This window comes from Anomaloglossus baeobatrachus, unplaced genomic scaffold (assembly GCF_048569485.1).
Source record: "Anomaloglossus baeobatrachus isolate aAnoBae1 unplaced genomic scaffold, aAnoBae1.hap1 Scaffold_46, whole genome shotgun sequence".
Classification (NCBI taxonomy): Eukaryota; Metazoa; Chordata; class Amphibia; order Anura; family Aromobatidae; genus Anomaloglossus; species Anomaloglossus baeobatrachus.
The window spans coordinates 964,827-990,578 of record NW_027443940.1 but is presented as its reverse complement, the minus strand read 5'-3'; positions in this window follow the sequence as shown (position 1 = coordinate 990,578).

Genomic DNA, 25,752 nt, shown 5'->3' with positions numbered 1-25,752 from the left:
CCCATTATGACATCATCGACCCATTATGACATCATCGACCCATTATGACATCATCGACCCTTTATGACATCATCGACCCATTATGACATCATCGACCCATTATCACATCATCGACCCTTTATGACATCATCGACCCATTATGACATCATCGACCCATTATGACATCATAGACCCATTATGACATCATCGACCCATTATGACATCATCGACCCTTTATGACATCATCGACCCATTATGACATCATCGACCCATTATGACATCATCGACCCTTTATGACATCATCGACCCATTATGACATCATCGACCCTTTATGACATCATCGACCCATTATGACATCATCGACCCTTTATGACATCATCGACCCATGATGACATCATCGACCCATTATGACATCATCGACCCATTATGACATCATCGACCCATGATGACATCATAGACCCATTATGACATCATCGACCCATTATGACATCATCGACCCATTATGACATCATCGACCCATTATGACATCATCGACCCATTATGACATTATCGACCCTTTATGACATCATCGATCCATTATGACATCATCGACCAATTATGACATCATCGACCCATTATGACATCATCGACCCATTATGACATCATCGACCCAATATGACATCATCGACTCATTATGACATCATCGACCCATTATGACATCATCGACCCAATATGACATCATCGACTCATTATGACATCATCGACCCTTTATGACATCATTGACCCTTTATGACATCATCGACCCATTATGACATCATCGACCCATTATGACATCATCGACCCATTATGACATCATCGACCCTTTATGACATCATCGACCCATTATGACATCATCGACCCATTATGACATCATCGACCCTTTATGACATCATCGACCCATTATGACATCATCGACCCTTTATGACATCATCGACCCATGATGACATCATCGACCCTTTATGACATCATCAACCCATTATGACATCATCGACCCATTATGACATCATCGACCCATTATGACATTATCGACCCTTTATGACATCATCGATCCATTATGACATCATCGACCCATTATGACATCTTTGACCCATTATGACATCATCGACCCATTATGACATCATCGACCCATTATGACATCATCGACCCAATATGACATCATCGACTCATTATGACATCATCGACCCATTATGACATCATCGACCCAATATGACATCATCGACTCATTATGACATCATCGACCCTTTATGACATCATTGACCCTTTATGACATCATCGACCCATTATGACATCATCGACCCATTATGACATCATAGACCCATTATGACATCATCGACCCATTATGACATCATCGACCCTTTATGACATCATCGACCCATTATGACATCATCGACCCATTATGACATCATCGACCCATTATGACATCATCGACCCTTTATGACATCATCGACCCATTATGACATCATCGACCCTTTATGACATCATCGACCCATTATGACATCATCGACCCTTTATGACATCATCGACCCATGATGACATCATCGACCCATTATGACATCATCGACCCATTATGACATCATCGACCCATTATGACATCATAGACCCATTATGACATCATCGACCCATTATGACATCATCGACCCATTATGACATCATCGACCCAATATGACATCATCGACCCATTATGACATCATCGACCCATTATGATATCATCGACCCTTTATGACATCATCGACCCATTATGACATCATAGACCCATTATGACATCATCGACCCTTTATGACATCATCGACCCATTATGACATCATCGACCCATTATGACATCATAGACCCATTATGACATCATCGACCCATTATGACATCATCGACCCTTTATGACATCATCGACCCATTATGACATCATCGACCCATTATGACATCATCGACCCATTATGACATCATCGACCCTTTATGACATCATCGACCCATTATGACATCATCGACCCTTTATGACATCATCGACCCATGATGACATCATCGACCCATTATGACATCATCGACCCATTATGACATCATCGACCCATTATGACATCATAGACCCATTATGACATCATCGACCCATTATGACATCATCGACCCTTTATGACATCATCGACCCATTATGACATCATCGACTTATTATGACATCATCGACCCATTATGACATCATCGACCCTTTATGACATCATCGACCCATTATGACATCATCGACCCATTATGACATCATCGACCCATTATGACATCATCGACCCATTATGACATCATCGACCCAATATGACATCATCGACTCATTATGACATCATCGACCCATTATGACATCATCGACCCTTTATGACATCATCGACCCATTATGACATCATCGACCCATTATGACATCATCGACCTTTTATGACATCATCGACCCATTATGACATCATCGACCCATTATGACATCATCGACCCATTATGACATCATCGACCCATTATGACATCATCGACCCTTTATGACATCATCGACCCATTATGACATCATCGACCCATTATGACATCATCGACCCATTATGACATCATCAACCCTTTATGACATCATCGACCCATTATGACATCATCGACCCATTATGACATCATAGACCCATTATGACATCATCGACCCATTATGACATCATCGACCCATTATGACATCATCGACCCATTATGACATCATCGACCCATTATGACATCATCGACAGATTATGACATCATCGACCCTTTATGACATCATCGACCCATTATGACATCATCGACCCTTTATGACATCATCGACCCATTATGACATCATCGACCCATTATGACATCATCGACCCATTATGACATCATCGACCCTTTATGACATCATCGACCCATTATGACATCATCGACCCATTATGACATCATCGACCCATTATGACATCATAGACCCATTATGACATCATCAACCCATTATGACATCATCGACCCATTATGACATCATAGACCCATTATGACATCATCGACCCATTATGACATCATCGACCCATTATGACATCATCGACCCATTATGACATCATCGACCCATTATGACATCATCGACCCATTATTACATCATCGACCCATTATGACATCATCGACCCATTATGACATCATCGACCCATTATGACACCATCGACCCATTATGACATCATCGACCCATTATGACATCATCGACCCATTATGACATCATCGACCTTTTATGACATCATCGACCCATTATGACATCATCGACCCTTTATGACATCATCGACCCTTTAAGACATCATCGACCCATTATGACATCATCGACCCATTATGACATCATCGACCCATTATGACATCATCGACCCATTATGACATCATCGACCCATTATGACATCATCAACCCTTTATGACATCATCGACCCATTATGACATCATCGACCCATTATGACATCATTGACCCATTATGACATCATAGACCCATTATGACATCATCGACCCATTATGACATCATCAACCCTTTATGACATCATCGACCCATTATGACATCATCGACCCATTATGACATCATCGACCCATTATGACATCATCGACCCATTATGACATCATCGACCCTTTATGACATCATCGACCCATTATGACATCATCGACCCTTTATGACATCATCGACCCATTATGACATCATCGACCCATTATGACATCATCGACCCATTATGACATCATCGACCCTTTATGACATCATCGACCCATTATGACATCATCGACCCATTATGACATCATCGACCCTTTATGACATCATCGACCCATTATGACATCATCGACCCTTTATGACATCATCGACCCATGATGACATCATCGACCCATTATGACATCATCGACCCATTATGACATCATCGACCCTTTATGACATCATCGACCCATTATGACATCATCGACCCATTATGACATCATCGACCCTTTGTGACATCATCGACCCATTATGACATCATTGACCCATTATGACATCATAGACCCATTATGACATCATCGACCCATTATGACATCATCAACCCTTTATGACATCATCGACCCATTATGACATCATCGACCCATTATGACATCATTGACCCATTATGACATCATAGACCCATTATGACATCATCGACCCATTATGACATCATCAACCCTTTATGACATCATCGACCCATTATGACATCATCGACCCATTATGACATCATCGACCCATTATGACATCATCGACCCATTATTACATCATCGACCCATTATGACATCATCGACCCTTTATGACATCATCGACCCTTTAAGACATCATCGACCCATTATGACATCATCGACCCATTATGACATCATCGACAGATTATGACATCATCGACCCTTTATGACATCATCGACCCATTATGACATCATTGACCCATTATGACATCATAGACCCATTATGACATCATCGACCCATTATGACATCATCAACCCTTTATGACATCATCGACCCATTATGACATCATCGACCCATTATGACATCATTGACCCATTATGACATCATAGACCCATTATGACATCATCGACCCATTATGACATCATCAACCCTTTATGACATCATCGACCCATTATGACATCATCGACCCATTATGACATCATCGACCCATTATGACATCATCGACCCATTATTACATCATCGACCCCATTATGACATCATCGACCCTTTATGACATCATCGACCCTTTAAGACATCATCGACCCATTATGACATCATCGACCCATTATGACATCATCGACAGATTATGACATCATCGACCCTTTATGACATCATCGACCCATTATGACATCATCGACCCATTATGACATCATCGACCCTTTATGACATCATCGACCCATTATGACATCATCGACCCATTATGACATCATCGACCCATTATGACATCATCGACCCTTTATGACATCATCGACCCTTTATGACATCATCGACCCATTATGACATCATCGACCCATTATGACATCATCGACCCATTATGACATCATCGACCCATTATGACATCATCGACCCTTTATGACATCATCGACCCATTATGACATCATCGACCCATTATGACATCATCGACCCTTTGTGACATCATCGACCCATTATGACATCATTGACCCATTATGACATCATAGACCCATTATGACATCATCGACCCATTATGACATCATCAACCCTTTATGACATCATCGACCCATTATGACATCATCGACCCATTATGACATCATTGACCCATTATGACATCATAGACCCATTATGACATCATCGACCCATTATGACATCATCAACCCTTTATGACATCATCGACCCATTATGACATCATCGACCCATTATGACATCATCGACCCATTATGACATCATCGACCCATTATTACATCATCGACCCATTATGACATCATCGACCCTTTATGACATCATCGACCCTTTAAGACATCATCGACCCATTATGACATCATCGACCCATTATGACATCATCGACAGATTATGACATCATCGACCCTTTATGACATCATCGACCCATTATGACATCATCGACCCATTATGACATCATCGACCCTTTATGACATCATCGACCCATTATGACATCATCGACCCATTATGACATCATCGACCCATTATGACATCATCGACCCTTTATGACATCATCGACCCTTTAAGACATCATCGACTCATTATGACATCATCGACCCATTATGACATCATCGACTCATTATGACATCATCGCCCCATTATGACATCATCGACCCTTTATGACATCATCGACCCATTATGACATCATCAACCTTTTATGACATCATCGACCCATTATGACATCATCGACCCTTTATGACGTCATCGACCCATTATGACATCATCGACCCATTATGACATCATCGACCCTTTATGACATCATCGACCCATTATGACATCATCGACCCATTATGACATCATCGACCCATTATGACATCATCGACCCTTTATGACATCATCGACCCATTATGACATCATCGACCCATTATGACATCATCGACCCTTTATGACATCATCGACCCATTATGACATCATAGACCCATTATGACATCATCAACCCATTATGACATCATCGACCCATTATGACATCATAGACCCATTATGACATCATCGACCCATTATGACATCATCGACCCATTATGACATCATCGACCCATTATGACATCATCGACCCATTATTACATCATCGACCCATTATGACATCATCGACCCTTTATGACATCATCGACCCTTTAAGACATCATCGACCCATTATGACATCATCGACCCATTATGACATCATCGACAGATTATGACATCATCGACCCTTTATGACATCATCGACCCATTATGACATCATCGACCCTTTATGACATCATCGACCCATTATGACATCATCGACCCATTATGACATCATCGAACCATTATGACATCATCGACCCTTTATGACATCATCGACCCATTATGACATCATCGACCCATTATGACATCATCGACCCATTATGACATCATAGACCCATTATGACATCATCGAACCCATTATGACATCATCGACCCATTATGACATCATAGACCCATTATGACATCATCGACCCATTATGACATCATCGACCCATTATGACATCATCGACCCATTATGACATCATCGACCCATTATGACATCATCGACCCTTTTATGACATCATCGACCCATTATGACATCATAGACCCATTATGACATCATCGACCCATTATGACATCATCGACCTTTATGACATCATCGACCCATTATGACATCATCGACCCTTTATGACATCATCGACCCATTATGACATCATCGACCCTTTATGACATCATCGACCCATTATGACATCATCGACCCTTTATGACATCATCGACCCAATATGACATCATCGACCCTTTATGACATCATCGACCCATTATGACATCATCGACCCTTTATGACGTCATCGACCCATTATGACATCATCGACCCATTATGACATCATCGACCCTTTATGACATCATCGACCCATTATGACATCATCGACCCATTATGACATCATCGACCCATTATGACATCATCGACCCATTATGACATCATCGACCCATTATGACATCATCGACCCATTATGACATCATCGACCCTTTATGACATCATCGACCCATTATGACATCATCGACCCATTATGACATCATCGACCCATTATGACATCATCGACCCATTATGACATCATCGACCCTTTATGACATCATCGACCCATTATGACATCATCGACCCATTATGACATCATCGACCCTTTGTGACATCATCGACCCATTATGACATCATTGACCCATTATGACATCATAGACCCATTATGACATCATCGACCCATTATGACATCATCAACCCTTTATGACATCATCGACCCATTATGACATCATCGACCCATTATGACATCATTGACCCATTATGACATCATAGACCCATTATGACATCATCGACCCATTATGACATCATCAACCCTTTATGACATCATCGACCCATTATGACATCATCGACCCATTATGACATCATCGACCCATTATGACATCATAGACCCATTATGACATCATCAACCCATTATGACATCATCGACCCATTATGACATCATAGACCCATTATGACATCATCGACCCATTATGACATCATCGACCCATTATGACATCATCGACCCATTATGACATCATCGACCCATTATGACATCATCGACCTTTTATGACATCATCGACCCATTATGACATCATAGACCCATTATGACATCATCGACCCATTATGACATCATCGACCCTTTATGACATCATCGACCCATTATGACATCATCGACCCATTATGACATCATCGACCCATTATGACATCATCGACCCTTTATGACATCATCGACCCATTATGACATCATCGACCCATTATGACATCATCGACCCTTTATGACATCATCGACCCATTATGACATCATAGACCCATTATGACATCATCAACCCATTATGACATCATCGACCCATTATGACATCATAGACCCATTATGACATCATCGACCCATTATGACATCATCGACCCATTATGACATCATCGACCCATTATGACATCATCGACCCATTATGACATCATCGACCCATTATTACATCATCGACCCATTATGACATCATCGACCCTTTATGACATCATCGACCCTTTAAGACATCATCGACCCATTATGACATCATCGACCCATTATGACATCATCGACAGATTATGACATCATCGACCCTTTATGACATCATCGACCCATTATGACATCATCGACCCTTTATGACATCATCGACCCATTATGACATCATCGACCCATTATGACATCATCGACCCATTATGACATCATCGACCCTTTATGACATCATCGACCCATTATGACATCATCGACCCATTATGACATCATCGACCCATTATGACATCATCGACCCTTTATGACATCATCGACCCTTTAAGACATCATCGACTCATTATGACATCATCGACCCATTATGACATCATCGACTCATTATGACATCATCGCCCCATTATGACATCATCGACCCATTATGACATCATCAACCTTTTATGACATCATCGACCCATTATGACATCATAGACCCATTATGACATCATTGACCCATTATGACATCATCGACCCTTTATGACATCATCGACCCATTATGACATCATCGACCCATTATGACATCATAGAACCATTATGACATCATCGACCCATTATGACATCATCGACCCATTATGACATCATCGACCCATTATGACATCATCGACCCTTTATGACATCATCGACCCATTATGACATCATAGACCCATTATGACATCATCGACCCATTATGACATCATCGACCCTTTATGACATCATCGACCCATTATGACATCATCGACCCATTATGACATCATCGACCTTTTATGACATCATCGACCCATTATGACATCATCGACCCATTATGACATCATCGACCCATTATGACATCATCGACCCATTATGACATCATCGACCCTTTATGACATCATCGACCCATTATGACATCATCGACCCATTATGACATCATAGACCCATTATGACATCATCGACCCATTATGACATCATCGACCCATTATGACATCATCGACCCATTATGACATCATCGACCCATTATGACATCATCGACAGATTATGACATCATCGACCCTTTATGACATCATCGACCCATTATGACATCATCGACCCTTTATGACATCATCGACCCATTATGACATCATCGACCCATTATGACATCATCGACCCATTATGACATCATCGACCCTTTATGACATCATCGACCCATTATGACATCATCGACCCATTATGACATCATCGACCCTTTATGACATCATCGACCCATTATGACATCATCGACCCATTATGACATCATCGACCCATTATGACATCATCAACCCTTTATGACATCATCGACCCATTATGACATCATCGACCCATTATGACATCATTGACCCATTATGACATCATAGACCCATTATGACATCATCGACCCATTATGACATCATCAACCCTTTATGACATCATCGACCCATTATGACATCATCGACCCATTATGACATCATCGACCCATTATGACATCATCGACCCAATATGACATCATCGACTCATTATGACATCATCGACCCTTTATGACATCATCGACCCATTATGACATCATCGACCCATTATGACATCATCGACCCATTATGACATCATCGACCCATTATGACATCATCGACCCTTTATGACATCATCGACCCATTATGACATCATCGACCCATTATGACATCATCGACCCTTTGTGACATCATCGACCCATTATGACATCATTGACCCATTATGACATCATAGACCCATTATGACATCATCGACCCATTATGACATCATCAACCCTTTATGACATCATCGACCCATTATGACATCATCGACCCATTATGACATCATTGACCCATTATGACATCATAGACCCATTATGACATCATCGACCCATTATGACATCATCAACCCTTTATGACATCATCGACCCATTATGACATCATCGACCCATTATGACATCATCGACCCATTATGACATCATCGACCCATTATGACATCATCGACCCATTATGACATCATCGACCCTTTATGACATCATCGACCCATTATGACATCATCGACCCTTTATGACGTCATCGACCCATTATGACATCATCGACCCATTATGACATCATCGACCCATTATGACATCATCGACCCATGATGACATCATCGACCCATTATGACATCATCGACCCATTATAACATCATCGACCCATTATGACATCATCGACCCATTATGACATCATCGACCCATTATGACATCATCGACCCATTATGACATCATCGACCCTTTATGACATCATCGACCCATTATGACATCATCGACCCTTTATGACATCATAGACCCATTATGACATCATCAACCCATTATGACATCATCGACCCATTATGACATCATAGACCCATTATGACATCATCGACCCATTATGACATCATCGACCCATTATGACATCATCGACCCATTATGACATCATCGACCCATTATGACATCATAGACCCATTATGACATCATCAACCCATTATGACATCATCGACCCATTATGACATCATAGACCCATTATGACATCATCGACCCATTATGACATCATCAACCCATTATGACATCATCGACCCATTATGACATCATCGACCCATTATGACATCATCGACCTTTTATGACATCATCGACCCATTATGACATCATAGACCCATTATGACATCATCGACCCATTATGACATCATCGACCTTTTATGACATCATCGACCCATTATGACATCATAGACCCATTATGACATCATCGACCCTTTATGACATCATCGACCCATTATGACATCATCGACCCTTTATGACATCATCGACCCATTATGACATCATCGACCCTTTATGACATCATCGACCCAATATGACATCATCGACCCATTATGACATCATCGACCCATTATGACATCATCGACCCTTTATGACATCATCGACCCATTATGACATCATCGACCCATTATGACATCATCGACCTTTTATGACATCATCGACCCATTATGACATCATCGACCCATTATGACATCATCGACCCATTATGACATCATCGACCCATTATGACATCATCGACCCTTTATGACATCATCGACCCATTATGACATCATCGACCCATTATGACATCATCGACCCATTATGACATCATCAACCCTTTATGACATCATCGACCCATTATGACATCATCGACCCATTATGACATCATTGACCCATTATGACATCATAGACCCATTATGACATCATCGACCCATTATGACATCATCAACCCTTTATGACATCATCGACCCATTATGACATCATCGACCCATTATGACATCATCGACCCATTATTACATCATCGACCCATTATGACATCATCGACCCTTTATGACATCATCGACCCTTTAAGACATCATCGACCCATTATGACATCATCGACCCATTATGACATCATCGACAGATTATGACATCATCGACCCTTTATGACATCATCGACCCATTATGACATCATCGACCCATTATGACATCATCGACCCTTTATGACATCATCGACCCATTATGACATCATCGACCCATTATGACATCATCGACCCATTATGACATCATCGACCCTTTATGACATCATCGACCCTTTATGACATCATCGACCCATTATGACATCATCGACCCATTATGACATCATCGACCCATTATGACATCATCGACCCATTATGACATCATCGACCCTTTATGACATCATCGACCCATTATGACATCATCGACCCATTATGACATCATCGACCCTTTGTGACATCATCGACCCATTATGACATCATCGACCCATTATGACATCATCGACCCATTATGACATCATCGACCCATTATGACATCATAGACCCATTATGACATCATCAACCCATTATGACATCATCGACCCTTTGTGACATCATCGACCCATTATGACATCATCGACCCATTATGACATCATAGACCCATTATGACATCATCGACCCCTTATGACATCATCGATCCATTATGACATCATCGACCCATTATGACATCTTTGACCCATTATGACATCATCGACCCATTATGACATCATCGACCCATTATGACATCATCGACCCAATATGACATCATCGACTCATTATGACATCATCGACCCATTATGAAATCATCGACCCAATATGACATCATCGACTCATTATGACATCATCGACCCTTTATGACATCATTGACCCTTTATGACATCATCGACCCATTATGACATCATCGACCCATTATGACATCATAGACCCATTATGACATCATCGACCCATTATGACATCATCGACCTTTTATGACATCATCGACCCATTATGACATCATCGACCTTTTATGACATCATCGACCCATTATGACATCATAGACCCATTATGACATCATCGACCCTTTATGACATCATCGACCCATTATGACATCATCGACCCTTTATGACATCATCGACCCATTATGACATCATCGACCCTTTATGACATCATCGACCCAATATGACATCATCGACCCTTTATGACATCATCGACCCATTATGACATCATCGACCCTTTATGACATCATCGACCCATTATGACATCATCGACCCATTATGACATCATCGACCCATTATGACATCATCGACCCATTATGACATCATCGACCCATTATGACATCATCGACCCATTATGACATCATCGACCCTTTATGACATCATCGACCCATTATGACATCATCGACCCATTATGACATCATCGACCCATTATGACATCATCGACCCATTATGACATCATCGACCCTTTATGACATCATCGACCCATTATGACATCATCGACCCATTATGACATCATCGACCCTTTGTGACATCATCGACCCATTATGACATCATTGACCCATTATGACATCATAGACCCATTATGACATCATCGACCCATTATGACATCATCAACCCTTTATGACATCATCGACCCATTATGACATCATCGACCCTTTATGACATCATCGACCCATGATGACATCATCGACCCATTATGACATCTTTGACCCATTATTACATCATCGACCCATTATGACATCATCGACCCAATATGACATCATCGACTCATTATGACATCATCGACCCTTTATGACATCATCGACCCTTTATGACATCATCGACCCATTATGACATCATCGACCCATTATGACATCATCGACCCATTATGACATCATCGACCCATTATGACATCATCGACCCTTTATGACATCATCAACCCATTATGACATCATCGACCCATTATGACATCATCGACCCTTTGTGACATCATCGACCCATTATGACATCATTGACCCATTATGACATCATAGACCCATTATGACATCATCGACCCATTATGACATCATCAACCCTTTATGACATCATCGACCCATTATGACATCATCGACCCATTATGACATCATCGACCCATTATGACATCATCGACCCATTATGACATCATCGACCCTTTATGACATCATCGACCCTTTATGACATCATCGACCCATTATGACATCATCGACCCTTTATGACATCATCGACCCATTATGACATCATCGACCCATTATGACATCATCGACCCTTTATGACATCATCGACCCATTATGACATCATCGACCCTTTATGACATCATCGACCCATGATGACATCATCGACCCATTATGACATCATCGACCCATTATGACATCATCGACCCATTATGACATCATAGACCCATTATGACATCATCGACCCATTATGACATCATCGACCCATTATGACATCATCGACCCTTTATGACATCATCGACCCATTATGACATCATCGACCCATTATGACACCATCGACCCATTATGACATCATCGACCCAATATGACATCATCGACTCATTATGACATCATCGACCCTTTATGACATCATCGACCCATTATGACATCATAGACCCATTATGACATCATCGACCCTTTATGACATCATCGACCCATTATGACATCATCGACCCTTTATGACATCATCGACCCATTATGACATCATCGACCCATTATGACATCATCGACCCATTATGACATCATCGACCCATTATGACATCTTCGACCCATTATGACATCATCGACCCATTATGACATCATCGACCCTTTATGACATCATAGACCCATTATGACATCATCGACCCATTATGACATCATCGACCCTTTATGACATCATCGACCCATTATGACATCATCGACTCATTATGACATCATCGACCCATTATGACATCATCGACTCATTATGACATCATCGCCCCATTATGACATCATCGACCCTTTATGACATCATCGACCCATTATGACATCATCAACCTTTTATGACATCATCGACCCATTATGACATCATAGACCCATTATGACATCATTGACACATTATGACATCATCGACCCTTTATGACATCATCGACCCATTATGACATCATCGACCCATTATGACATCATAGACCCATTATGACATCATCGACCCATTATGACATCATCGACCCATTATGACATCATCGACCCATTATGACATCATCGACCCTTTATGACATCATCGACCCATTATGACATCATAGACCCATTATGACATCATCGACCCATTATGACATCATCGACCCTTTATGACATCATCGACTTATTATGACATCATCGACCCTTTATGACATCATCGACCCATGATGACATCATCGACAGATTATGACATCATCGACCCTTTATGACATCATCGACCCATTATGACATCATCGACCCTTTATGACATCATCGACCCATTATGACATCATCGACCCATTATGACATCATCGACCCATTATGACATCATCGACCCTTTATGACATCATCGACCCATTATGACATCATCGACCCATTATGACATCATCGACCCTTTATGACATCATCGACCCATTATGACATCATCGACCCATTATGACATCATCGACCCATTATGACATCATCAACCCTTTATGACATCATCGACCCATTATGACATCATCGACCCATTATGACATCATTGACCCATTATGACATCATAGACCCATTATGACATCATCGACCCATTATGACATCATCAACCCTTTATGACATCATCGACCCATTATGACATCATCGACCCATTATGACATCATCGACCCATTATGACATCATCGACCCAATATGACATCATCGACTCATTATGACATCATCGACCCTTTATGACATCATCGACCCATTATGACATCATCGACCCATTATGACATCATCGACCCATTATGACATCATCGACCCATTATGACATCATCGACCCTTTATGACATCATCGACCCATTATGACATCATCGACCCATTATGACATCATCGACCCTTTGTGACATCATCGACCCATTATGACATCATTGACCCATTATGACATCATAGACCCATTATGACATCATCGACCCATTATGACATCATCAACCCTTTATGACATCATCGACCCATTATGACATCATCGACCCATTATGACATCATTGACCCATTATGACATCATAGACCCATTATGACATCATCGACCCATTATGACATCATCAACCCTTTATGACATCATCGACCCATTATGACATCATCGACCCATTATGACATCATCGACCCATTATGACATCATCGACCCATTATGACATCATCGACCCATTATGACATCATCGACCCTTTATGACATCATCGACCCATTATGACATCATCGACCCTTTATGACGTCATCGACCCATTATGACATCATCGACCCATTATGACATCATCGACCCATTATGACATCATCGACCCATGATGACATCATCGACCCATTATGACATCATCGACCCATTATAACATCATCGACCCATTATGACATCATCGACCCATTATGACATCATCGACCCATTATGACATCATCGACCCATTATGACATCATCGACCCTTTATGACATCATCGACCCATTATGACATCATCGACCCTTTATGACATCATAGACCCATTATGACATCATCAACCCATTATGACATCATCGACCCATTATGACATCATAGACCCATTATGACATCATCGACCCATTATGACATCATCGACCCATTATGACATCATCGACCCATTATGACATCATCGACCCATTATGACATCATAGACCCATTATGACATCATCAACCCATTATGACATCATCGACCCATTATGACATCATAGACCCATTATGACATCATCGACCCATTATGACATCATCAACCCATTATGACATCATCGACCCATTATGACATCATCGACCCATTATGACATCATCGACCTTTTATGACATCATCGACCCATTATGACATCATAGACCCATTATGACATCATCGACCCATTATGACATCATCGACCTTTTATGACATCATCGACCCATTATGACATCATAGACCCATTATGACATCATCGACCCTTTATGACATCATCGACCCATTATGACATCATCGACCCTTTATGACATCATCGACCCATTATGACATCATCGACCCTTTATGACATCATCGACCCAATATGACATCATCGACCCATTATGACATCATCGACCCATTATGACATCATCGACCCTTTATGACATCATCGACCCATTATGACATCATCGACCCATTATGACATCATCGACCTTTTATGACATCATCGACCCATTATGACATCATCGACCCATTATGACATCATCGACCCATTATGACATCATCGACCCATTATGACATCATCGACCCTTTATGACATCATCGACCCATTATGACATCATCGACCCATTATGACATCATCGACCCATTATGACATCATCAACCCTTTATGACATCATCGACCCATTATGACATCATCGACCCATTATGACATCATTGACCCATTATGACATCATAGACCCATTATGACATCATCGACCCATTATGACATCATCAACCCTTTATGACATCATCGACCCATTATGACATCATCGACCCATTATGACATCATCGACCCATTATTACATCATCGACCCATTATGACATCATCGACCCTTTATGACATCATCGACCCTTTAAGACATCATCGACCCATTATGACATCATCGACCCATTATGACATCATCGACAGATTATGACATCATCGACCCTTTATGACATCATCGACCCATTATGACATCATCGACCCATTATGACATCATCGACCCTTTATGACATCATCGACCCATTATGACATCATCGACCCATTATGACATCATCGACCCATTATGACATCATCGACCCTTTATGACATCATCGACCCTTTATGACATCATCGACCCATTATGACATCATCGACCCATTATGACATCATCGACCCATTATGACATCATCGACCCATTATGACATCATCGACCCTTTATGACATCATCGACCCATTATGACATCATCGACCCATTATGACATCATCGACCCTTTGTGACATCATCGACCCATTATGACATCATCGACCCATTATGACATCATCGACCCATTATGACATCATCGACCCATTATGACATCATAGACCCATTATGACATCATCAACCCATTATGACATCATCGACCCTTTGTGACATCATCGACCCATTATGACATCATCGACCCATTATGACATCATAGACCCATTATGACATCATCGACCCCTTATGACATCATCGATCCATTATGACATCATCGACCCATTATGACATCTTTGACCCATTATGACATCATCGACCCATTATGACATCATCGACCCATTATGACATCATCGACCCAATATGACATCATCGACTCATTATGACATCATCGACCCATTATGAAATCATCGACCCAATATGACATCATCGACTCATTATGACATCATCGACCCTTTATGACATCATTGACCCTTTATGACATCATCGACCCATTATGACATCATCGACCCATTATGACATCATAGACCCATTATGACATCATCGACCCATTATGACATCATCGACCTTTTATGACATCATCGACCCATTATGACATCATCGACCTTTTATGACATCATCGACCCATTATGACATCATAGACCCATTATGACATCATCGACCCTTTATGACATCATCGACCCATTATGACATCATCGACCCTTTATGACATCATCGACCCATTATGACATCATCGACCCTTTATGACATCATCGACCCAATATGACATCATCGACCCTTTATGACATCATCGACCCATTATGACATCATCGACCCTTTATGACATCATCGACCCATTATGACATCATCGACCCATTATGACATCATCGACCCATTATGACATCATCGACCCATTATGACATCATCGACCCATTATGACATCATCGACCCATTATGACATCATCGACCCTTTATGACATCATCGACCCATTATGACATCATCGACCCATTATGACATCATCGACCCATTATGACATCATCGACCCATTATGACATCATCGACCCTTTATGACATCATCGACCCATTATGACATCATCGACCCATTATGACATCATCGACCCTTTGTGACATCATCGACCCATTATGACATCATTGACCCATTATGACATCATAGACCCATTATGACATCATCGACCCATTATGACATCATCAACCCTTTATGACATCATCGACCCATTATGACATCATCGACCCTTTATGACATCATCGACCCATGATGACATCATCGACCCATTATGACATCTTTGACCCATTATTACATCATCGACCCATTATGACATCATCGACCCAATATGACATCATCGACTCATTATGACATCATCGACCCTTTATGACATCATCGACCCTTTATGACATCATCGACCCATTATGACATCATCGACCCATTATGACATCATCGACCCATTATGACATCATCGACCCATTATGACATCATCGACCCTTTATGACATCATCAACCCATTATGACATCATCGACCCATTATGACATCATCGACCCTTTGTGACATCATCGACCCATTATGACATCATTGACCCATTATGACATCATAGACCCATTATGACATCATCGACCCATTATGACATCATCAACCCTTTATGACATCATCGACCCATTATGACATCATCGACCCATTATGACATCATCGACCCATTATGACATCATCGACCCATTATGACATCATCGACCCTTTATGACATCATCGACCCTTTATGACATCATCGACCCATTATGACATCATCGACCCTTTATGACATCATCGACCCATTATGACATCATCGACCCATTATGACATCATCGACCCTTTATGACATCATCGACCCATTATGACATCATCGACCCTTTATGACATCATCGACCCATGATGACATCATCGACCCATTATGACATCATCGACCCATTATGACATCATCGACCCATTATGACATCATAGACCCATTATGACATCATCGACCCATTATGACATCATCGACCCATTATGACATCATCGACCCTTTATGACATCATCGACCCATTATGACATCATCGACCCATTATGACACCATCGACCCATTATGACATCATCGACCCAATATGACATCATCGACTCATTATGACATCATCGACCCTTTATGACATCATCGACCCATTATGACATCATAGACCCATTATGACATCATCGACCCTTTATGACATCATCGACCCATTATGACATCATCGACCCTTTATGACATCATCGACCCATTATGACATCATCGACCCATTATGACATCATCGACCCATTATGACATCATCGACCCATTATGACATCTTCGACCCATTATGACATCATCGACCCATTATGACATCATCGACCCTTTATGACATCATAGACCCATTATGACATCATCGACCCATTATGACATCATCGACCCTTTATGACATCATCGACCCATTATGACATCATCGACTCATTATGACATCATCGACCCATTATGACATCATCGACTCATTATGACATCATCGCCCCATTATGACATCATCGACCCTTTATGACATCATCGACCCATTATGACATCATCAACCTTTTATGACATCATCGACCCATTATGACATCATAGACCCATTATGACATCATTGACACATTATGACATCATCGACCCTTTATGACATCATCGACCCATTATGACATCATCGACCCATTATGACATCATAGACCCATTATGACATCATCGACCCATTATGACATCATCGACCCATTATGACATCATCGACCCATTATGACATCATCGACCCTTTATGACATCATCGACCCATTATGACATCATAGACCCATTATGACATCATCGACCCATTATGACATCATCGACCCTTTATGACATCATCGACTTATTATGACATCATCGACCCTTTATGACATCATCGACCCATGATGACATCATCGACCCATTATGACATCATAGACCCATTATGACATCATCGACCCATTATGACATCATCGACCCTTTATGACATCATTGACCCTTTATGACATCATCGACCCATGATGACATTATCGACCCATTATGACATCATCGACCCTTTATGACATCATCGACCCATTATGACATCATCGACCCATGATGACATCATCGACCCATTATGACATCATCGACCCATTATAACATCATAGACCCATTATGACATCATCGACCCATTATGACATCATCGACCCTTTATGACATCATCGACCCATTATGACATCATCGACCCATTATGACATCATCGACCCATTATGACATCATCGACCCATTATGACATCATCGACCCTTTATGACATCATCGACCCATTATGACATCATAGACCCATTATGACATCATCGACCCCTTATGACATCATCGATCCATTATGACATCATCGACCCATTATGACATCTTTGACCCATTATGACATCATCGACCCATTATGACATCATCGACCCATTATGACATCATCGACCCAATATGACATCATCGACTCATTATGACATCATCGACCCATTATGACATCATCGACCCAATATGACATCATCGACTCATTATGACATCATCGACCCTTTATGACATCATTGACCCTTTATGACATCATCGACCCATTATGACATCATCGACCCATTATGACATCATAGACCCATTATGACATCATCGACCCATTATGACATCATCGACCCTTTATGACATCATTGACCCTTTATGACATCATCGACCCATGATGACATTATCGACCCATTATGACATCATCGACCCTTTATGACATCATCGACCCATTATGACATCATCGACCCATGATGACATCATCGACCCATTATGACATCATTGACCCATTATGACATCATAGACCCATTATGACATCATCGACCCATTATGACATCATCGACCCTTTATGACATCATCGACCCATTATGACATCATCGACCCTTTATGACATCATCGACCCATTATGACATCATCGACCCATTATGACATCATCGACCTTTTATGACATCATCGACCCATTATGACATCATCGACCCTTTATGACATCATCGACGCATTATGACATCATCGACCCATTATGACATCTTTGACCCATTATTACATCATCGACCCATTATGACATCATCGACCCAATATGACATCATCGACTCATTATGACATCATCGACCCTTTATGACATCATCGACCCTTTATGACATCATCGACCCATTATGACATCATCGACCCATTATGACATCATCGACCCATTATGACATCATCGACCCATTATGACATCATCGACCCTTTATGACATCATCGACCCATTATGACATCATCGACCCATTATGACATCATCGACCCTTTGTGACATCATCGACCCATTATGACATCATTGACCCATTATGACATCATAGACCCATTATGACATCATCGACCCATTATGACATCATCAACCCTTTATGACATCATCGACCCATTATGACATCATCGACCCATTATGACATCATCGACCCATTATGACATCATCGACCCATTATGACATCATCGACCCTTTATGACATCATCGACCCTTTATGACATCATCGACCCATTATGACATCATCGACCCATTATGACATCATCGACCCATTATGACATCATCGACCCTTTATGACATCATCGACCCATTATGACATCATCGACCCATTATGACATCATCGACCCTTTATGACATCATCGACCCATTATGACATCATCGACCCTTTATGACATCATCGACCCATGATGACATCATCGACCCATTATGACATCATCGACCCATTATGACATCATCGACCCATTATGACATCATAGACCCATTATGACATCATCGACCCATTATGACATCATCGACCCATTATGACATCATCGACCCTTTATGACATCATCGACCCATTATGACATCATCGACCCATTATGACACCATCGACCCATTATGACATCATCGACCCAATATGACATCATCGACTCATTATGACATCATCGACCCTTTATGACATCATCGACCCATTATGACATCATAGACCCATTATGACATCATCGACCCTTTATGACATCATCGACCCATTATGACATCATCGACCCTTTATGACATCATCGACCCATTATGACATCATCGACCCATTATGACATCATCGACCCATTATGACATCATCGACCCATTATGACATCTTCGACCCATTATGACATCATCGACCCATTATGACATCATCGACCCTTTATGACATCATAGACCCATTATGACATCATCGACCCATTATGACATCATCGACCCTTTATGACATCATCGACCCATTATGACATCATCGACTCATTATGACATCATCGACCCATTATGACATCATCGACTCATTATGACATCATCGCCCCATTATGACATCATCGACCCTTTATGACATCATCGACCCATTATGACATCATCAACCTTTTATGACATCATCGACCCATTATGACATCATAGACCCATTATGACATCATTGACCCATTATGACATCATCGACCCTTTATGACATCATCGACCCATTATGACATCATCGACCCATTATGACATCATAGACCCATTATGACATCATCGACCCATTATGACATCATCGACCCATTATGACATCATCGACCCATTATGACATCATCGACCCTTTATGACATCATCGACCCATTATGACATCATAGACCCATTATGACATCATCGACCCATTATGACATCATCGACCCTTTATGACATCATCGACTTATTATGACATCATCGACCCTTTATGACATCATCGACCCATGATGACATCATCGACCCATTATGACATCATAGACCCATTATGACATCATCGACCCATTATGACATCATCGACCCTTTATGACATCATTGACCCTTTATGACATCATCGACCCATGATGACATTATCGACCCATTATGACATCATCGACCCTTTATGACATCATCGACCCATTATGACATCATCGACCCATGATGACATCATCGACCCATTATGACATCATCGACCCATTATAACATCATCGACCGATTATGACATCATCGACCCATTATGACATCATCGACCCATTATGACATCATCGACCCATTATGACATCATCGACCCATTATGACATCATCGACCCATTATGACATCATCGACCCTTTATGACATCATCGACCCATTATGACATCATCGACCCATTATGACATCATTGAACTTTTATGACATCATCGACCCATTATGACATCATAGACCTATTATGACATCATCGACCCATTATGACATCATAGACCCTTTATGACATCATCGACCAATTATGACATCATCGACCCATTATGACATCATAGACCCATTATGACATCATCGACCCATTATGACATCATCGACCCATTATGACATCATCAACCCATTATGACATCATCGACCCATTATGACATCATCGACCCAATATGACATCATCGACCCATTATGACATCATCGACCCATTATGGCATCATAGACCCATTATGACATCATCGACCCATTATGACATCATCGACCCATTATGACATCATCGACCCATTATGACATCATCGACCCTTTATGACATCATCGACCCATTATGACATCATCGACCCATTATGACACCATCGACCCATTATGACATCATCGACCCAATATGACATCATCGACTCATTATGACATCATCGACCCTTTATGACATCATCGACCCTTTATGACATCATCGACCCATTATGACATCATAGACCCATTATGACATCATCGACCCATTATGACATCATCGACCCTTTATGACATCATCGACCCATTATGACATGATCGACCCATTATGACATCATCGACCCTTTATGACATCATCGACCCATTATGACATGATCGACCCATTATGACATCATCGACCTTTTCATCGACCCATTATGACATCATCGACCCATTATGACATCATCGACCCATTATGACATCATCGACCCTTTATGACATCATCGACCCATTATGACATGATCGACCCATGATGACATCATCGACCCATTATGACATCATCGACCCATTATGACATCATCGACCCATTATGACATCATCGACCCATTATGACATCATCGACCCATTATGACATCATCGACCCATTATGACATCATCGACCCTTTATGACATCATAGACCCATTATGACATCATCGACCGATTATCACATCATCGACCCATTATGACATCATCGACCCATTATGACATCATCGACCCATTATGACATCATCGACCCATTATGACATCATCGACCCATTATGACATCATCGACCCATTATGACATCATCGACCCATTATGACATCATAGACCCATTATGACATCATCGACCCATTATGACATCATCGACCCATTATGACATCATCGACCCATTATGACATCATCGACCCTTTATGACATCATCGACCCATTATGACATCATCGACCCATTATGACACCATCGACCCATTATGACATCATCGACCCAATATGACATCATCGACTCATTATGACATCATCGACCCTTTATGACATCATCGACCCTTTATGACATCATCGACCCATTATGACATCATAGACCCATTATGACATCATCGACCCATTATGACATCATAGACCCATTATGACATCATCGACCCATTATGACATCATCGACCCATTATGACATCATCGACCCATTATGACATCTTTGACCCATTATGACATCATCGACCCATTATGACATCATCGACTCAATATGACATCATCGACTCATTATGACATCATCGACCCTTTATGACATCATAGACCCATTATGACATCATCGACCCATTATGACATCATCGACCCATTATGACATCATCGACCCATTATGACATCATCGACCCATTATGACATCATCGACCCATTATGACATCATCGACCCATTATGACATCATCGACCCTTTATGACATCATCGACCCATTATGACGTCATAGACCCATTATGACATCATTGACCCATTATGACATCATCGACCCTTTATGACATCATCGACCCATTATGACATCATCGACCCATTATGACATCATAGACCCATTATGACATCATCGACCCATTATGACATCATCGACCCTTTATGACATCATCGACCCTTTGTGACATCATCGACCCATTATGACATCATCGACCCATTATGACACCATCGACCCATTATGACATCATCGACCCAATATGACATCATCGACTCATTATGACATCATCGACCCTTTATGACATCATTGACCCTTTATGACATCATCGACCCATTATGACATCATAGACCCATTATGACATCATCGACCCATTATGACATCATCGACCCTTTATGACATCATCGACCCATTATGACATGATCGACCCATTATGACATCATCGACCCTTTATGACA